Raw genomic sequence first — 20,838 nt, forward strand, 5'->3', positions numbered from 1 at the left:
TTGCCTAAGTGGACAGGATATATCACATTTCTCAGCAAACTGAGCCGGGGCAAAGGTCCCACAGTCTGTGTAGGTAATGAATGATGGGGGTCAAGAGAGAATGAGGCCTGGTTATCAAAGAAAGGACAATGGGTTGCTAAGATTAACCTCCATGCTCCTGCTCCTTCCTGCCCTCAGACATGTACATGGAGAAGAAAGAGAGGACAATAATTTAAAAAGAGGGGTTCTGGAGAGTAAAAAGCAACAAGATGCATCCCCTCCCATAGACACCCAGCTTTGGGGGCCATTTCTTTGGAGAAGTCTGTCTCTGTCCCTTTCTTAGATAAAACTTACTTTCTATGCTTGCCTCAGGATTTCTTGGGAGTTTTATGTTGAACACCAGGAAAAAGGACCTGTTCCTGATATCCACTGGATAGGTATCAAAACTATCTATGTTTGTATTCCAGCTCCACTGATAATAGTTTTGGATCCTCAAGAAAGACACTTAACCACTCTACCTCAGCTTTAGGCTCTTTAAAATGAGGACAATAGCTGTACTAACCTTGATTATCATCAACCTTGCTGGTACATTCATAAAAGAAAGATTATTTTAATACAAAAATGTAGTGAGTATCTCAAAGAACATTCCTTCCCTGGAAACATAATTTCTTTTAGGTTCATTTTGAAAAATGGACACAAGTAACATAATGCTAATATACCAGAGTCAAAGTATTTGGAGCTAATTAAGACAAGTCAAAGATAATAGCCCTTACAGTTTGTAGTTCACAAGTTTGGCTTCGGGAAGGTGCCAGGGATGGAGCTGTTGGGCAATCATAGCTCAGAGCCTTCATACCAGGACCCAGCTCATAGGAAAATTGCTATGTCCATTTGCCATACACCTGTGACTATTTCCTAAACACCTGATCAGGGTTGTTTAGGGAGGTAGTCACAAGTTGAGTTGTAGTACCTTGGTTACCATATCCTTGTCCCCCTCCCTATTCCTGTCTATTAATTGTAAGTTAAGTGGTATGAGTATGGACACATTATTCTTTGTGCTGAGTAATTTTCACACTTAGAAAAATTTATCCTTGAGCTTATGCTACTATATTCCAATTCATAAATTTTTGTTTGTCTTTGAAACATGTCTTATGCCTTGGAGCAAGAAAATAGTTACTCCTCAAAATTTCTTCTAAGCCCGATAACCTAATACCAAGCATCACAATATTCATTGACTGAAATTATTAGAAAGATAGAGAAGTAGGACACTGGACAGTATATAGAGAACTAGAACTGAAAAGGGTTTTGAAATAGCTGATAATTATAACAATGACAACAGTGATCATCACTATTACCATCATCCTCATTGTACCTAACATGAAAGAGCAAGTTTTAGTTAGTGCACCTACAGAGAATAGAGTTCCCTGGGAGGTTCAAATGAAGACATTTCTTTCTTTTTTTTTTTTTTTTAGAGAGAGAGAGAGAGAGAGAGAGAGAGAGAGAGAGAGAGAGAATTTCAATATTTGTTTTTCAGTTTTTGGCAGACACAACATCTTTGTTTTGTATGTAGTGCTGAGGATCGAACCTGGACCGCACGCATGTCAGGAGAGCGCACTACCGCTTGAGCCACATCCCCAGCCCAAATGAAGACATTTCAATGACACTTTTCATCTGGGTGGAGGAAGGCTTAGGGCAAGGTCACAAAAGCATCCGCAGACTAGCAGGAGTGGGGAATCTGAAAGTTCCAGGAAAGGAGATAGCACTACTGGAACTCACTAAGAGAGTTGGAGCCCTAGGTAGGGGCTACTTGTTGAGACTGTATTTGGAGAGATACCAGCTTTGGACAGAAAAACAGTGCTGAAATAACTAGGGAGGGGAAGAACACCCTCAACTCTCTCTTGCCTGCCACCCTGCCACCCTTACCAGTGCTTCCTATTAAATAAATAAAATAAATAAACAAACTCAAGTGGAGTCGTCAGGTGATATTATCTGCAGGGGCCAGTTTTCAGGGTTTCAGGACATACCAATGTAGACAATGGTTAATTGTGGCAAAGCTACGATCTACAATTTTACCTGACTTTTATTAAAATAAGAAATCATGGGTGCTTAATAACTACTCCAAGACAAAGGATTTCTGCTCTTTTACAGAGGCTCCCAATATATATATTCCCCTTTGTGCTCCACTCTCTTCACAGCTTCCCATCTTATTCCCATTAATATTTAGGAGAGGTCTTGAGTAGCCATCATTTTTCAGTGGAGAATTTAAATTCCTAGAGATTAATATTTCTATTTGAAGTTTGTTGGATTTTGCTTTCAAAGCTTCTTTAGATGTGTTGTTTTTTAAATAGTGTCAGAATTTTGCCACAACAATTTGACTTTATTAAATTGGTTACTTCAATTCCTCTCACACATAGTACAGGTAATGGCTATAATGACTTTGAAGATAACAAGCTTCTTAAGGACCAAGAGCATGTGTATCTTTAGATGCTTTCAACTCATTTTTTTTTTTTTATTTGCAAAGTGCATCGCCTGCCACATGATAAACACTCCACGTGTGTTTGTGGACAACTTAATGCAAAAATGAACAAATGATGTATTAGTGGTGAGTTAAAGGTTAAAAAATACAGCATGTGGTTCTGGAAAAGTCCACAGAAGGATCCTATATATTTTCTTTCCTTAACATAACTAACCAGTCACTCTCTCATAACGCTGAAAAACTTTAATATCCAGAATACATTCCATTAAAATTATTATCAAATGCATTAGAATAAAATGGGCTTATTTATATAAAGAATTTTATTAGAAGTTTGAAATCCTGGCTATTTTTCCTATACCTAGTTTGACGTTATTCAAGAATTTTACAGCATACTACAGTGATGAAGCCACATCAATGTTTATAGCAGCTCAATTCACAATAGCCAAGCTATGGAAACAACCTGAGTGTCCTTAACAGTTAAATGGATAAAGAAAATGTGGTACATATACACAATAGAATATTACTCAGCCATAAAGATGAATGAAATTATGGCATTTTCCAGTAAATGGATGGAATTGGAGAATATCATTCGAAGTGAAATAAGCCAATCCCCCCAAACCAAAGGCTGAATGTTCCCTTTGATATCTGGATTTTAACCGAAAACAAGAGAGAGTGGGGAGGGGAAGAATAGAAGTCCATTGGATCAGACAAAGGGGAATGAAGGGAAGGAATGGAGGAGGGAAATAGGAAGGACACTAGAATTAATCAGACATAACTTTCCCAGCCTTGTATTTGAATATACAACTAGAGTAACTCTGCATCATGTACATCCAACCACAAGAATAAGTTATACTCTATGTATAATTTGCCAAAATGTATTCTACTATCATATATAACTAAAAAGAACAAATTAAAAACAATGGGAATTTTTTCTAGGTACTTTGGAACTTCTGAATGTATATAATAATATCATTAAAATGAACACCAATGGGGGCTGGGGTCGTGTTTCAGAGGTAGAAAGCTCACCTAGCACGAGTGATGCATTGGATTCTATCCTCAGCACCACATAAAAGATAAAGATATTGTGTACATCTACAACTAAAAAAATATTTTTTAAAAAAGTGAACACCAACTAACCATCATTAAAAATCAGTGAACATTTTTCCTTAGAAACATGAGGTATGAAGACAAAGACATGCTGCAATCCAGTTAGCAAATATGAATAGAAATTAAGCGTTTTAGATTAAAGATTTACACAATAATATATGCCTAGCCATGGAAACATTCTCTTACTATAACTTGAGTTCTATAAACATAACTAAGTAAGAATTGAAAGGGATACCAAAAGTAATGACGAACCTTGTTACCACCTGTTTCCTAAAAATAAAATTTGGGTACCAGGTGAAAGTGTTCTGTAAGTCTCCAATATGATTCCACAACCTAAATAATACAATCCTCCAGATGATACAGGATAGTTTTTTTTTTATAGTGATGCAATAATATTGCAGTATCTCATGCAACATTCTTACCTTTAGAGGATTAATATTTTCTTTAAGAAGAGAAAATGAAATGGGGAAGTATGTAATTCAGTGGCCTGGATCAGTGGTAGAGCACTTGCCTAATAGTAAAGCCTTATTTCCATCCAAGCACTAACCGCACCCGCCTCCCAAAAAATAAAAAAACAGTAGCTAATTCATTAAAACAGTGTGAATAATGCTTGTGATACTGCAATCTGTGATCTACACAGAGTTATGACATCAAGGATATTAGAACCAGAATTTCTTTTAAGATGAAATAAAATTTTTAAATGAAAATATCAGACTGTATCAGATGGGAAATGCTAAGTGTGATTTTTGTGAAAATTTGGTATAAATTTTATGTTTATATGTGGATCTGTATCACATATATATATAATTTATATATATAATTTTTATATATTTTTTAAATTCTTTTACTATATATTGTGTCCCAAAAGTTTGAAAGCCCCTAAATTAAGAGTCCAGGGTAGATTTGTTTTAAGAACTAAAATTATAAAAATGGAGAGCTGCAGCCCAGGTTGGATGGCCAAACCTTTCCTACAAACATTGTGGCTGCCAAGACCTGTGGACTTCCAGCTGAGCTCCCTTTAGCTAAAAGGAGTGGAGTGGTACCAGCTGCACCCAAATGCAAGGGCAAGGAGAATTCTGCCCAGTCTTCATGAGAGCAGCAGCAGGTAGCCCTGCTGGATAATGTTCCCTGACCATTCCAACTGTTCTGGGTTGGACAGCACAAGTTCCACATTCACACTGAGAGAACAAATGACAGAGCATAGGAGCAGAGCGTGTTAAAGCTTTAAGAGACCTTGGAGATTACAGATCCACCCCCTCACTTTATGTCCAAGCCAAGAAGAGGGTGTGAAAACCTCCTGGTGTCCAGGGATGGCTCCAGAGCTTCTCTCCCTTTTCCCTACCTCCCACTCCTCCACTAGATAATCCTGCCTGACTTGTGGGATTTGATGGGATAGAAGCGTGTTGGCATCCTCAAAACAGTGACCTCTACTCTTTACATAAAGCTAATCAGCATGAGACCTTTCCCAAACTGAAACTTGCCCGTGATTACCAAATGATGTACAGTTGTTTGCAATATAGATAACGTTCCAATAGGGACCTCACTAAATATCCTCTAAAAACTCCTATTATCCAAGACCTCTGGCTGAACTTCAACCCTCTGCTAAGGAGTGAAAAGAGTGGTGCTGGATCTGTTAACCACCACCACCCCACTCCACTCCAAATTCTAGAATTGTTAGGCAAATCATCCTATTTACATTGTAAAAAAAAAAAATAGACAAACTGAAGCATCAACCCCTACATGAATATAATTAGTTAAAGATAATTGGGTTGATTAATCTTCAACTCTTCAGTGCCAACAAAAAGGACAGGATGACCATCTATTATTAAGTCCTAGTAACTTTTAAGCTTATAACAGATGTTTTCCTGTATTGGTCAGTAATATCCTATGGGTTATAAAACAAAGAAAAAAGTCTGAACAATTGATTGGCAAATTTCCCAAAGTTATGTCAGCCTCAAGTATATGAGAAATGGTGCTACACTGAAGGCAAAAAAAAAAAAAAAGAAAAGAAAAGAAATTCAGTTCAGTTTTACAAAACCTGCTCTCATTTGTCTGGATGTTGGCAGGATGTAGCACAAGACAAGCAATCAACGTGTGGTTCAGAGATCAATACCAAAGATGTGTTTGTGCAATAGCACTACACAGTCTCTTTAGATCTTCTGTGGAGGCTGCTAGTAACCTAAGAGAGATTTTCTACGTTTATCACTGGTATTTTCCCTTAGAGTTCAGCACAATCTGAACAGACTCCAATTGCAAAATTAATTTCTAAATATGAGGAGACAAAATCCATGCTGACCAATGTTTACCAAATACTAAGTGGGGATTACAAAAGTAATAAGACTTTCCAAAAGACAGATGTTCAAGAACTATCCATCTCAATGACGTTAGCTGGAAGGTCACAGATGTCATCTACCTCTGCTTTGCTTGTTCAGAACATAATTAGAACTCATTCCTTGACTTCATAGAATTGTATTATCTTCGACAAGACTTTTAAATTCTCAGAGTTTCCATTTCCTCGTCAATGAAATGGGAATTTTTCCCAGAGAAATGTATTGGTGAAATAATGAATGCAGTATATTTGCAAAACATGTTTGAGGATAAAGCAAAACACCATATGTAGAATTTCAATTATAGTAGGCCCTTAATATGTGAAAAAATGTCATTATGTTTTATATATAATGGTTCCTTCCACAAAACATAAAATTTCACTCTTCTGAAATATCCTCAGTGGGGGAAAAATGGAAGTACAAATGTCACCATTCTGCCCACCCTTAATTTTGCCCCCCTTTTTTTTTCATTCTCTGCATTACAACGAACTGTTCTGGGCTAAAATCCTCCTAACTTCTCTACTTAAGAATCTCTTCAATAAGTTGCACATTAAGGATTCTTAACCATCAGGCTTTTGCAAACATTCCCAGCTGAACCCTCATGCTGAGAATCTCATCGCTGGTGTACCATCTCATGCCTTTTGGGATTTGAACAGAATTCTTCATTGCTTGCAATGTTTGTTCATCCAACAACTTCTATGTAATATAATAGTACTTTTTTTCCCCACTGTTTCCCCTCACGTGTGTATGTGTGTGTGTGTGTGTGTGTGTGTGTGTGTGTGTGTAGTGCTGAAGATTGAACCCAGGGCCTTGTGCAAGCAAGAAAAGCACTCTACCAACTGAGCTATACCCCCAGCCCCATTCTCCCACATTTTTCATTGGTACATTACGGTGGCAGATTAAATGGAGTGAAGGATATTCCTCACCTGATAACATTTCATGGCATACCCAATAACTGCGAGTTGCTCTGTTTTGTTTGTTTCAGCTTTGCAGTAGCTAAATTCTGGAACCCAGTAGGTGTTGAGGAAATATTAACTAAATTGGACACTCAGGAAACAGATCAGCCATCTAGATTCTTGCACCCAGAAAGTTTTATAGAAAAGAATATGCTATGATTCACTTAAATAACATACATCATAGCAGTGTACAAGTTGCTTTGGTCAGCTTTTTCACAGCTGTGACCAAAAGACCTGACACGAATATTTTAGAAGAGGAAGAAACTATTTGACACTCACAGTTTCAGAGGTCTCAGTTTATAGATGGCGAACCCCATTGCTCTGGGCCTGAGTGAGGCAAAACATCATGCCTGAAGGGTAGGGAAAGAAAGCAGCTGGGGACATGGCAATCAGGAAGTAGAGAGAGCTCCACTAAATCGGGACAAAACATAAACCCTAAAAACATGCCATAATGACCCACTCTCTCCAGCTTACAGTTACTGCCCAGTTAATCCATATGAGTGGATTAAGCTGTTGATTAGGTTACAACTCTCATAACCTAATCATTTCTCCTCTGCATTGTTTTACACATGAGCTTTTGGGGGACATCACATATCCAAACCATAATACAAGTCAAACAATGAAAGATATGATGAACTTTGTAAGAAATATGATTCGTTTTAAATGTATTCTTCCTGGAATTTTTATGTTGTTAATGTTTCAGCTATGACTTTTTTAAAAGTGCTACTTTTCTGAAAAGTTGCTCCTCTGTGAATTGTAAAGAGAAAAAAAAATATTCACATCAACTTACCAAAAGAGGCCTTCCCATGGAAAAATGTGACTGCAAAAGTATACTAAAAGGGGCAATGATCCCATCTACAGTGCTTGGAGCTACCAGAGATATCCTTAGACTCAGTGATCCTTGTGCTGCCACAGCATTCTCCAGTGTTGTAAAGGCTGTCATTTTTGTGAGGTGCCTTAGTGGGAAGCTAGGTTCTTGGCCTACCATGTTGCTGAGATAGCACCTGACAACCCTGGTCTAAGGTTTACATGATGCTTCCCAAAATGCCACTGGAATGCCAGGAAGATGAATAGGGAAGAAAATCCTGGTTCTTCTATTGCTTTTCATTATTTCAGGAATTCTGTTAGAAATAAGAAAGTATAAATCCATTTCTATTTTATGCTTTACTGCTTTTATAAAGGGACTTGGTTTAATGGAGTTTGTATTGCTATCATCATCATCATCATCATTAAACAAAACAACACAATTGCACTATATATTTCACTTTAATAAACTGTATCTTTGACTTCCTTTTAAAGTTTTATTTGATCCCTGGGACTCCCATTTTACTATCTCTTAAGCATACGTATTTCTTCATTGTCATTTAGTATATGGTATAACCTTTGTTTTATATGTGCAGGTTTCATTATGCTAAAGATTTGTGTTCTGTTCCTTTCCCCAGTAATATATTTCAGTGGGAAAATCTGCATTCTTTATGAGTCTGGCCCCAAAATTCCATAGATTTGAATTATCCTTGAGGTCTGGTTATGCATCAAACGACCTCATTTTTTTAAAAAATGTGGATACCTAAAATGAAAAGCTGCTAGGATGTTCATACACTGTGCTTTGAGGAACAGCTTTTCACAGATGGAAGGGCATAAAAATGATGGGCTGTTATCTTGTAGCCTGAAACTCAGCTCTCTGAACATGTGAAATATTGATATTAAATCAAGCTGTACCTGGTTTTCTGCATATGAATCCTTCCAAGTTCTTGACCTCTGTTCTGTTGCTGTTTCATTTTAGGCAGAATTCCAGTGGCAGTGTGGGGATTGGTGGGGGTGGGAGCAGATAATGTGCATGTCTGTGAAAGACAAATTGAAACTGGACTGGCCTGTTTGTGTATTTTAGTAAATTCAGGGATGGCAGAGAACAGTCAGTATAATTGTCATAATAATATAATCAGATAGATAAACATTTATTTAAATAAATAAACATTTATTTTCAGTGACATTAGCAAGCAAACAGTACTTCTAATATTCATAAGTCATAAATTATAAAAGAAAATAAATTCTATTCAAGCTTCAAACAAGATAGAAAATTATTAAGGTGTTCTGGCTGCCATGGCAGATAAATACAAAGCTTCTAGTGGCTCAAGTACTTACTGCTCACGCATTACAGGTAAAACGTGTATTCCTGATTATGTGGGGCACCTTGGCAAGGACTGACACAGGATCATGGGCCCCTTCAATCTTCTGGCTTCACCAGCTGTAACACATAGCTTCCAAGACTGAAATACTCCTCTGGTTCAATTCATATTGTGTGTGTGGGCGGGTGGAGTGGGAAAAAAAGAGAAGAGCACAGAGAATTTATAATATGAAAATTCTACACACCTGCCTAGAAATGATACATGTCACTTCTACCCACATCCCATTGACTAGAACTCAGTCACCTGGCTACACCTAAGTGAAAGACAATGTGAAATGCCCGGCTTTTTACAGAAAAGCCCATGTTAGCCATCTAGAAGTCTGCCAAAGCTAGCATACTTTCAGTAAGAGAATCTTCAAAATTTTTCTTCAGAGATAATTTGATGAGATCATGAAATTGATGCATTATTGGTATAGAGTCCTTTTCACTACACATGATGGTATTCGCCTATAAACACAGCAGATAGGGAGGCTAAGGCAGGAAGATTGCAAGTTCAAGACCATAGTGAGGCCCTAAGCAACTTAGTGAGACCCCATCTCAAAATAAAAAATAAAAAGGGCTGGGGATATGGCTCAGTGGTTAAGCACCCTTGAGTTCAATCACTGGTAATAAATTAATTAATTAGTTTAAAAGAGTCCCTTTCATAAAACCAAAGAAAACAAAAACAAAGGATTCCTCATATTTTTAGTACATCCTAAAGATAAGATCTGAACTTTCAGTCCCAGTAATTATCTTACTATTCTTCTTAGAAAAAAAATATAATAAAGGGGAGCTATATACACATAGAAAGATCTTGGGCAACATCCTTACTTTCTTTTTTTTTAAGCTATATTTTTTTTTAATATCTTTATTTTGTTTATTTGCCTCACATGTTCAAGGCAAGCGCTCTTCCACTGAGCCACAACCCCAGCCCCCTTACTTTCTTCATTTATAAAATGAGATAACAGTTGAGTCTATATCATTGACTGTGGTGCTCAAATGTGAGGGTTTCTGGAAAGGACTCCATACCATGCTTGGTCTATTGTGAACACTCAGTAAATATTAACTATCATCTCAGACTTTGGGTTATTGTTTGTTTATGTTTCTTTCTAATTGCTGGCACGTAAGATGTGTTCCTTCATTTGGCCTCAAATTTTTTTTTGAATTTTTATTTGTTCTCATTAGTTAGACATAACAGTACAATGCATTTTGACACATCATACATTAATGGAGTATAACTTCTCCCTTTTCTGGATGTACATGATGTAGATTCACACAGGTCTGGAAGTCATATATGCACATAGTAATCAGGTCCGATTAATTCTACTGTCCTTTCTACCCAAGAACCCCTTCCCCTCCTATCACTCCCCTCTGTCTAATCCAAAGTATCTGTATTCTTCCCTAGCCCAGCCTTTTATTGTAAAATAGCATCCACATATCAGAGAAAACTTTCAACCTTGTTTTGGGGGGTTGTCTAACTTGCTTAGCATGATATTCTACAGCTCCATCCATTTACTGCCAGATTTGGCCTCCAATTGCCCTGAAAGCTTTGAATCCTTTTGCTTTTCTACCAATTACTGGGTGGCTCTGTTTTCAGGTTGCGGAAGTCCTGATGGAACTAGGATTGTGCATGGATTCAAGTTTTCTCCCCACTGCTCCCAATATTCTATGACCTTAGGCATTCTTTCTAAGGACACATGAATTAGTGCAAACTAGCTAATAAATATATTAAAGGAAATATCTCATGAAGCTATCATGTATGTAAGCTCTGTGTCAGGGACTTTTCAAATACTTTTCATTTAAATCCTATGATAATATCCAAGTCAAATGGATTTTCCCCATTATATGTATAAGGAAATTGAACTTCTTGGAATTTAAGTATTTTCCAACTTCCCATATGTAGGAAAGCAGAGACAGCAATCAAACCTAGATCCATTAGTCCTCAAAGCCCAAAGAAGCAAACACTAGAGGATCTTCCTCCCGTTGGTTACACTGAATAAACTCCAAACTGTGGATCTTTATATTTCGTAGAATAACCACAGAATCACAGGATGCAGAGGGAATCAAGAAAAAGGAAAATAAATTTCTGGAATACTAGTCATAAAAACTTTCATTGTCAATAATAGACAACTACGGTTCTTTCCAGTGACTTCTGAGAAGGTAAAAATTATTCTGCTTTCTTTTTAATGATAGCTCATCCAATAGCAGAGTACTTCTACCCATTCTGGGAATAAATTGGGCATCTTTTGGAAGTTAATGCTTTCAAGACCTAATGCATAATTTAGATAAAGAATTCACTAATTGGCTCCAGGGGACCCAACCCACCAACAGGAAACAGCTTTATTTTCTAAGGTCATTTTTGCAACCAAATTCTATTCATGTATATTTTCTATCTATCTTTAAAACTTTTTATTTTAAAATTAATCCTATCTGTATTAGAAAAACAAAAGGATGGCATTTTTAGACTTACACTTTACCATCTACCCATTATATTGGTTCCTATCCAAAAGCTTCTCTTTCATGCTTGGTTGCATTAGTTACCAGTCTTGAAAATAAGGTGGGAAAAAAATTCCAACATCATTTACATGAACAAATGTTTAATATATTTATTCTAAACACAAGACTTTTATTAAGAATTGGGATTACTTTCTTGAAATATGAAAATAATCATATTACATGATGAATTAAATACATATCCTCAGCTTTCTACCAGTTTATGAGCATTTTTTGAACATCCACTAGAGGAAAATATCATAACACATGGGGCACAAAAAGAAAATGTTCTATCTCTTCACAGAGGCAAAGGTGGAAAGGTAATATCCACACCCAATTGAACCAAGAATATTCACTAAGAAATAAATAACGTGAGCAATTCTGTCATAGAATGACATCTTAAAGAAATATTGCTGCTAAGTTATATTGTAAATCCCCAGAAATAAATTAGTTAACTGATATTCATATACCCTTTATGTGTTATTAAAATATTAATAAAATATTAATTTTATTAATTAAAATTAATTATTGTAAAAATATTAAAGAATAATCTAATAAACTGATTTAATATTTAAGTTTCACAAAAATGAGTAAATAAAGTAACAGAAATTAAATTAATTAATTCCATATACATATGTTAAAAAAAGAGAGAAGTTCATTGAAGAAAATTATTCCTTTTTATAATATTGGCTCTTAAGTTTAAACTAAACAACACCTTGATTTAGCAAAAGTGGGTTAAAAACTGCTGGATAGCCAGTTTCTGTAAATTTAAGAATAATAGTCCTTAGTTGCAATGTTCTTTTTTGATCCTCTAGAAGAAAGGGTGTTTTTAAGAAATGGTCCACCAAAGAAGACAAAGGGAAGTATACCATGTGGATGTTAAAGAAAACCACATACAGTGATATTACAGGGTCAACAGAATTGATTTCATTAGCCAGTATTCTTAAGTACTCCAATTATTGATTCAAATAAAAATAGAAAATATACATGATTCTTCCATTTAAAACAAAAAAATAACCTAGGCTGTCATATAGCAGTAAGTGTATGTCTACAAAATAAAATGGTCATAAAGCAGCTGTACTCTTGGTCTAAAATCCCTTTCAAAATATGATAGTAACTAACCCCTGAAAGAAAGTCAGTGTTTGATTTGAGTAGGCTTGACTCTGCAATTATTAATTTGCACTCTAAAGTGATTAGAAACAATGTGGTGAAAAAGACAGGCTCAACCTGGAGTCTGCCTGCATCATATACTGCTCTGCAGCTATGTGACCCTGGGCACATCCCTCAGCCCTGTGTCTTGCCCTCCACACTACAGCTATTAGTGTTCTCTCTGTCCTACCTGCTGCTTCCTGCTGTCAATCATTCTGATCTCAAAGTTCTGACAGGCTAACAACCCAGAACTGCTGGCTGACTGCGGTGGGTGAGTTTGGAAGATGGGTGGTCACACAAGAGAGCACCAGAGGGAAAACCATGCTAGATGAGGCTTTGAAAGTCTTTAGAAAAGACAGCTCATGCATTTCTAGAGTCATAAATTGTCACACTAAGCCAATGATCTCATTTTAGTGATATTTGCTATTGAAAGAAATATGGATAATAACTTGTCCTAAAATCATTTCATGATGTTGTAGTAAACAATATCAAACCAGCCCAGAATTCTAGCATTTTATGCTGCTTTGAAATATTAACAAACAAATGAAATTAGACCCTTTAATCCATCTCAAGCAAAAGTGAGGTACAGATGCAAAGTCATATCTGTTTTTTTTAATAGTATTTTCCCATTTTTGTCATGAGATATTGTATAGTGTTTGCAAGGTTATTTTTATTTTGTATGTACACTGTAGTGTTCAACATTTTAATTGCCACTTCCTCAATAAAATTATTGGAAATCTTCCATCTTGCCATTAGCACTTGCAAAATAACTGTTAACAATATGTTATCCAGACACAGAAACTTTATAATTAATGTTGGAATAGCCTTCAAAGTCTAGTGACTAAAATATATCCTATAAAAATTACTGGACTTCATTCAATGCTGTTCTGCTGTTTTAAAGTTCAGTAAATGTGTTGAGGGGGAGATATTTGGCAAAGTAAGTTAGGCAGTCTGGCAGTGAGACATGAGATGCTGGAGAGTTTGGTTTCTGTTGCGTGGTAAATGTACGAAAGGCCTCCACAGTTTCAGTGCAACCTCTGAAAGGCTGAAGGAGATCTGACCAAATGCAACTCCCAGTGGGATTCTGAACAGTCATTTGGGGCTATATTCCCACCTTGTCAGTTGATGAGGTGCTGGGGCAGGTTCCATTTAGGCAATAAAACACAACAGGCCATGTATATATCTGGGTGATTATAGCATAACTCAGATTATGTTATAAGTCATGAGGCTGAAGGCCAAGTGTCTTAACTCCATGAGAAGTGCAATATTGGCCCTGAAACACACTGCCTGAAGTGTCTTATTGCTGTCAAGAAATGGAATTTCTACAGTACATTAAGAAAAGGAAAACACTTAGCACAGCGGATTTAAAATAACCATGGCTATGACATCACTGACAGCTAATCAAAACTCTAATTGCAACCAGAGTTCTGAGGCTATTGTACAGAAGGTCTTAACAGACACAGGCATGGATACACGGAAGAACAATGCTTATGCCATGAGAGGAACTTCAGTAGCACAGGACCCAGAAGAAGGAATGGGTGGGCTGGAAAATTTCAGTTTCATTAGCAGTGGATTTTTCTTTGCTGTTACCTAACCTTGCACAATTAAATCAAGATAAAGTAGTGTAAACACTCCTGGAATATTCTTTCTGTTTCAGTCACGAACTTCATTTTCATGCAGTTAAATATTTCTTTAAATTGTTAAGAAATGAGATGCTATAGGTAGAAAAAAACATCCAGTTCAGATATTCCAGAACAGATGAAAGGTAATAATGAACTGAAAAGAATTTGGGGGGTCACATGTTGTTCATGATCCATGCAAGGAATTTCCAGTGATATTAAGTTGAAGTTGTCCGAAAGGATTGAAGTCGGTATGTGGTCATACGGATACAGTTCAGATTTTACATCTGAATCTGCCTAACACCAAAAAGTGGAACTTGCATTTCAAGATCCAGTTAATAGCCTCAATAAATTTAGCCATGCCAAAGCACACCTTGAGAAAGCATATTCAGAAGGTGCCACAGGGAGGCACATAACATCAAAAGTGAAAGCAAAAAGAGGGCTTTTCTCAGGAGCCAGAGGATTTGGGTCTAATGATTTTCTGGGTCACCATGGATAAGTATTTAATTTTTGAGGGCTTTAATTTCCCTCAGGCAATCTCCCCTGAACTCTAGTTTATAGACACTGCTTCCTTGGGCTGACTGAAAGTTCACTGACAATGCAGTAAAGAAGTAAAATAAAACTGGGAAATGCTGTCTTTGGCAGATTATGGGAGATGTGTATGTGTTTGGAAATGACAGTCATTTAAGAAGTCTACCAGGGCTGGGGATGTGGCTCAAGCAGTAGCGTGCTTGCCTGGCATGCGTGCGGCCCGTGTTCGATCCTCAGCACCACATACAAAGATGTTGTGTCCGCCGATAACTAAAAAATAAATATTAAACAATTTTTTAAAAAGAAGTCTACCATTCAATTTAGCCTTAATAGGTAATACTTACCTATTGTACTCTTAATAATGGCATCAGAGCAACAAATTCACCAAGTGTTTATTGGAAAAAGCAAGTACAAGTTTGTCCCATCAAAGAGTACACTAAAGGTCTGGAACAATGGCCTCATGAAAATATGTTTCTCTCTTGTCAATTTAGTGACATTTTTAACTATATCATAAACTCACAGTTAGTAAATGCACCCTATCTGTGAGAGAATATTTCTAATAGCTGGATAGGTGTGTATGGGAGGATGTACATATACATGTAGTTCTAATAATCTTTATTATAGTAGCTGGGTTCATTTGGAATAATAAAAAGATTAAGTGATTAACAAAATGACTAAAATTGAATATAATTAAAACTCTAGTTCCTTAAAAAAATTATACTCTTATCCTTTATAAAAGAGAAATGATTTCATTATGTCAAAATTTTATATATCAGGATTTTAACATTTACTTTAGCTAAACCAACTTGTTAAAGATAGTTAAAAGCCTGCTGGTTTCAATGGTATTGGAAGTTTAATGTGCACTTTGGCCTAGCTTGAAATAAGCCAACATTTCCAAATTCTATTAATTAATGATTGTGTAATAAATGATAGCCTTCATAATTATAATAATGTTTTACACATGTAATGATAAGGTAAAATATTAAATTTCAATATCTATTTGGTTAATGACTTGGGTTGTAAAATATTGTCATAACCTCTAAGTTAGCCACTGAATAAGTTTAATAGGAAATCTTCCACAAACACTGTTTCTAAGAGAGTGTTATATCTCATACAAATGAAGCATTATGCAGAGATACAAGCACTAAGGTCTAATCACCAGCTAGAAATACATTAGTCAAAGCCAGCTACAAATTCCATTCTCTTTCCTTATACTTTGCTGCAATATGTAAGTGGGAAGCTTTCCAAATACATCCTCCAGATATCTCCAGTAACATGTAACATAGTTTCACCTTTGAAATGATCTTCCAGAAACATATACCATGTTCCTAATATTTGAACTAATGAATGACTTGGATAAGTAAAATCAATACATAAACCCAGCTCTATCATTTTAAACATTCCTTGTAAGACACTTTTTAGAAGTGCTGGGATGATGATAATATTTGGTTAAAGGTTGTAAAAAACTAACATCATCCCTCCTCAGAGATTCCTGCTGTTCATCTCCCCCACATACACACCCACACACACACACATACACACAAGCAAAAGGGAAGCAAAGTGCAAAGTTCTGGCTTTGAGGTATATCTCCTCCAATGCAAAGTGAAGGTAAAACTGATTTTGGACTGTATATGCAGAATCATCTAAATAACTAAATGGAGTAAGCCTCTTCTCGTCCACAACCACTCACACATATTAGGCTCTTACCACCTTTTGGCCAGTCCACATGGTTCAGGAATCAAAGCAGTGACCAAGAAGTTCAGGTATGCTTTGAGAGGGAACTAGACTGCCTCTGGCCTTATCACTGCATATGCAGCAAGATGAAGAATGTTTTAGTCAGCTTTTTCACTCCTGTGACCAAAAGACCTGATAAGAATAAAACACAGGAGAAAAAGTTTATTTGGGGATTCATGGTTTCAGAGGTCTCAGTCTACTGATCGCCAGCTCCATTCCTTGGGGCTTGAAGTGAGGCAGGACATCATGGTGGAAGAGTGTGGGGGAGGAAAGAAGAAAGCAGCTGGAAGCATTGCACCAGGAAGCAGGGGGTGGAGGGAGGGAAGGAGGGAGGGAGAGAGAGAGAGAGAGAGAGAGAGAGAGAGAGAGAGAGAGGGAAATAGAGACAGAGACAGCTATCCCCTCACCAGACAAAATACATACCCAAAAGGCATACCCTCAATGATCCACCATCTCCAATCATACCCTCCCTGCCTGCAGTTAACACCCAGTTAACCTCTATCAGAGGACCAATGTGCCAATTAGACTAAAATTCACCTAACCCAATCCTTTCACCTCTAAACTTTCTTGCATGGTCTCACACATGAGCTTTTGGGGGACATCTCATATCTAGACCACAACAGAGGGACCCAGCATAAGTGCATGGGCATGAACATCAATCCATCATTTAGACTCTGAACCTTAGCAGTATGTCCTTGCATGAGGAAGAGTGAAGGAAGAGACTGAGCAGAGAAGGGCTGGAAAGGCAGAAATATTCTCTATCTCTGTCTCTATGCTTCCTCTCTGCCAAATAGTCCATACATTCTATATTTTAATCACATATGCTGAGAAATGTGAAATAATTGTGGAATTTTAGAAAATCAATATATTAAGTGAGGACAAAAGCCAGTCACTTTGCTAAGAGTATCCTATGGGAAATAACTGCAGGGGAGATAACATTGGAAGGCAGAAGTTGTGGGATGGCAACGGAGAACTGGGAATTACCTGAAGGGAATCTCACTTGAGGTGGACTATAAAACAACACGTGGAGAAGCCTGCTGAGTTAAAATTCACTGAAATCCCTCTCCCCAATCCCATCTCTACCATGTAGCAAAGGGATAGTGAGGATATGAGTCTGCTCCATATGAAGGCAGTTGTAGTGGGAACAGGGGAGACAAACCACTTGTCCTACAGATTACTGTGTAAGCATTAATATGATGTAACTTATATTTTATTCCTCCAGGTGAGCAAAATGAATTAAACAAAAATAAAGATATAAAAAGAAGGCTAAAATGATTATAATCAAGAATGGAAGAAGAAAAGAAAAAAGGAGCCTAAAAGTGCACACAAAGACATCATCAGACCTTGAGTAGTTAGGGTGATATACACTGTCATGAATTGGATACCCACCCCCCTCTGCAACACACCAAACACAATCATGTCCTCCCAGAACCAGTAATGTGACCATTTTTGGAAATAGGGTCTTTGCTGATGTAATCAAGTTAAGATAAGGTCATACCAGGTTAGGGTGGGCCCTGTGTTCAGGATGACTAGCATCCTTGTAAGAATACAGAAGTAGAAACACAGAAAAAAGGAGGACATGTGAAGATGGAGACAGAACATAGGGCACAATCTTAACCAAGCCAAGGAATGCCAAGGAGTACCATCAGAGCGAGGAAGAAATAAAGGATTGCCCCTCAGGGAACTTTGGGGAGAATACCATACTGCTGATACTTGATTTTGGATTGCTAGCCTCAAAAACTGTGATAGAATAAATTTCTTTTGTTTTGAACTACCCAGTTTGTGGTCATTTGTTACAATCACCGGATAGTAACACACTAATGGTGCACTAGTAGAATCTATGTTTGGTACATTGATTTTTTTTCTTTAGATTCCATTTTATTCCATGCATATATACACACATAAAAAAATCCTTTGTTTAGGAAAATAATACTATCTATCCACTCCTGGAAAAACATGCACTTGAAATTTTCTTCCACTAGTGGGAATTGATTAGCATATACTCTCTCTCTCTCTGCTTTTTCTCCATTTCTCTTGTGATCATTGGCATGAATTTGCAAAATGGACATCAGGCTATGAGTACAGTTTTAAATAATGGAGCAGAACATTTCCCTAGGCTATGAGACTTATGGTGAGATAAAATCTGCAACATAGCCCCATTAGGACTATTATCTCCTAAATGGCCACATAAAATAACAGATCCAAGCCACAGTGAGGTCATGAAAATGATTACAGATATAATGTGGACAAATTGCTACATTAATTTTGAGATATTGCTTTCTTTTCAATGCAATACATTATATATTCAAGAATCATGAAGTCTTTAGAAAGAAATAACCTTGCATCTCTAATTTGTGGTAATGCCTTTTTATGCGCTTTAAGAATTTTTTTTCCTCTACCTCATGCTACTAATTGAGAATTCCTTCTCTAAATTAGTTTAATTTGTATCAAGGAATACAAGAACAGCAGGACCACTGAGCTTTGTCTTATAAATATGCTCAGTAATAATGATCAGCACTATCCTTCTGTGAGTTTGTCAATTATAGGAATATTGGAAACAGCAGACTTACCACATAATAAGCCCAGTGAGATTTAACCTTTCATTGATCTTAGATGTTGCCATGTATCCTGGCTCAAGTGGAAGTTTTGGTCAAAAGCCCAATCCTTGGCATTCTTTTTTCAATTCCAGTGGCTGGGTCCTGAATTCAAATGACAATCGACAGTAATAATGATAGCTAACATTCATTTAGCACTCATTATGTTTTAGGCACTGTGCTGAGAATTTTGTCTATTACCTCAATATCCATTATAGGAATTCTATGATGCAAATGCTATTATTATCCCTGTTTTAAAAATAAGGGAACAGATTTAGAGATGAAGGAAAATTCTATCAGCTACAACCCATCCAAATAGAGAATAGATGGCAAGTTCAAAAGGGCAAAATAAAGATAGTTTAATAGACAGACAATTTACAGTTGTGGGTAGGGGTAAGGGAAACCAGAAAGCAATGATGAGGGGTTAACAACCTCTGGAAGTCCCTACTCTCCCAGGCTGGAACGCTGCAATACCAGCCTACAGCAGCTGAACCCTTTGATTCAAGGACACAGACACTACCAATCTGTGACCCGGGTCACACAGAGAATAAATACTCTGGCCTCTCTCCTCTCTCTCTCCTGAAGCATCTCCCCCTGGCTGAACCCCGCTGAAAATCCGAGGGCAAGCAAACTTGATTACAGGATACAGAGCAGGGTAGAGAAGCTGCAGAATAGATTTGGAGGGACAAATGAAGCCTAAGAGCATAGTAACTTAACCAAGACATACAAATATTCTCTGGTAGATATAAGCCAAATATAAATCTGAGCAGAGTTCACACTTCCAACCACCAAAGCATTTACTGAGAAGGAAAAAATTCTGATAAAGAAACCAGTGGGGATTATAAGAGCTGATTTTCTCTGCCCTCCCCTTCTTTAAACCTACCTTGCTCCCCCAAGCCTCTTGCTCCAGCTGAATTAATCTTGGCAGCGAGCTCCTCAGAAGCAGACAGAGAAGTTCATTCCTGAAGAAATGAAGGCACAGATAGCCTTACTTCACTAGCACGCAATTTCCGTTAGTAGAAATTTTAGTTAGCTACCTTACTACTATAGCCCTATAAATTCAGTTATTGAGTTATAAGAACTATCTTTTGGACCAAGAAATGCTAGCTACTTGTCTTCGAAAAGAAACCTACTAGCAACAAAATGTGATCATTGAATTCTTTTTGATCCCATGCTTATCTTTCTTATTTTTTCTCCCACATTTCTTTGATCTGTATAGTTGTAAAATGGTTCTGTCTTTAATTAACTGTGTTTTTTTTATTATTTAATGGAGGAAATCTTTTGAGTGCAATGTGTCATGTTTTGTGCTAAAAGCTTAATGTTCACTTTAGTTGATTTTATCACACATTCCTCTAAGGTCAGGACTATTATTATCCCCATTTTACTGATAAGTAAACTAAGACTCAAACCCAGGTATATCTGATTTTAAATGCCAAACTTTAAACCACTCACCCATATCATACCTTCCTGAGTCTGATTCTCAGAAACACTATCACTGTTTAAAAGTAAGCTTGAGCTGGGGATATAGCACAGTTGTAGAGCACTTGCCTAGCATGCATGAGGCCATAGTTTCTATCTCCAGCACCACAAAAAATAACAACTCAGTTGGTGAATCCCCACCTTTGATGATGCTAGGTTCCGTGCCCACCTTTGCTGACTCTGTAATGACATGTGATGTCTGCTGCAATTTATGATCCAGCTTTGCTGACTCA

The 20,838-nt window shown here is 37.0% G+C and overlaps 1 long non-coding RNA gene across 1 annotated transcript in view; it reads left to right on the forward strand.

Annotated features, from left to right (window-relative positions):
* Positions 1–18,303, forward strand: part of LOC143402468 (uncharacterized) — a 31,355-nt gene extending 13,052 nt beyond the window's left edge. The window contains exon 2 of the long non-coding RNA XR_013091717.2: positions 17,755–18,303. This is a non-coding gene — a long non-coding RNA (uncharacterized LOC143402468). The remainder of the gene's footprint in view (positions 1–17,754) is intronic.
* The last annotated feature ends 2,535 nt before the right edge of the window (positions 18,304–20,838 follow it).

Source organism: Callospermophilus lateralis, chromosome 6 (assembly GCF_048772815.1).
Source record: "Callospermophilus lateralis isolate mCalLat2 chromosome 6, mCalLat2.hap1, whole genome shotgun sequence".
Classification (NCBI taxonomy): Eukaryota; Metazoa; Chordata; class Mammalia; order Rodentia; family Sciuridae; genus Callospermophilus; species Callospermophilus lateralis.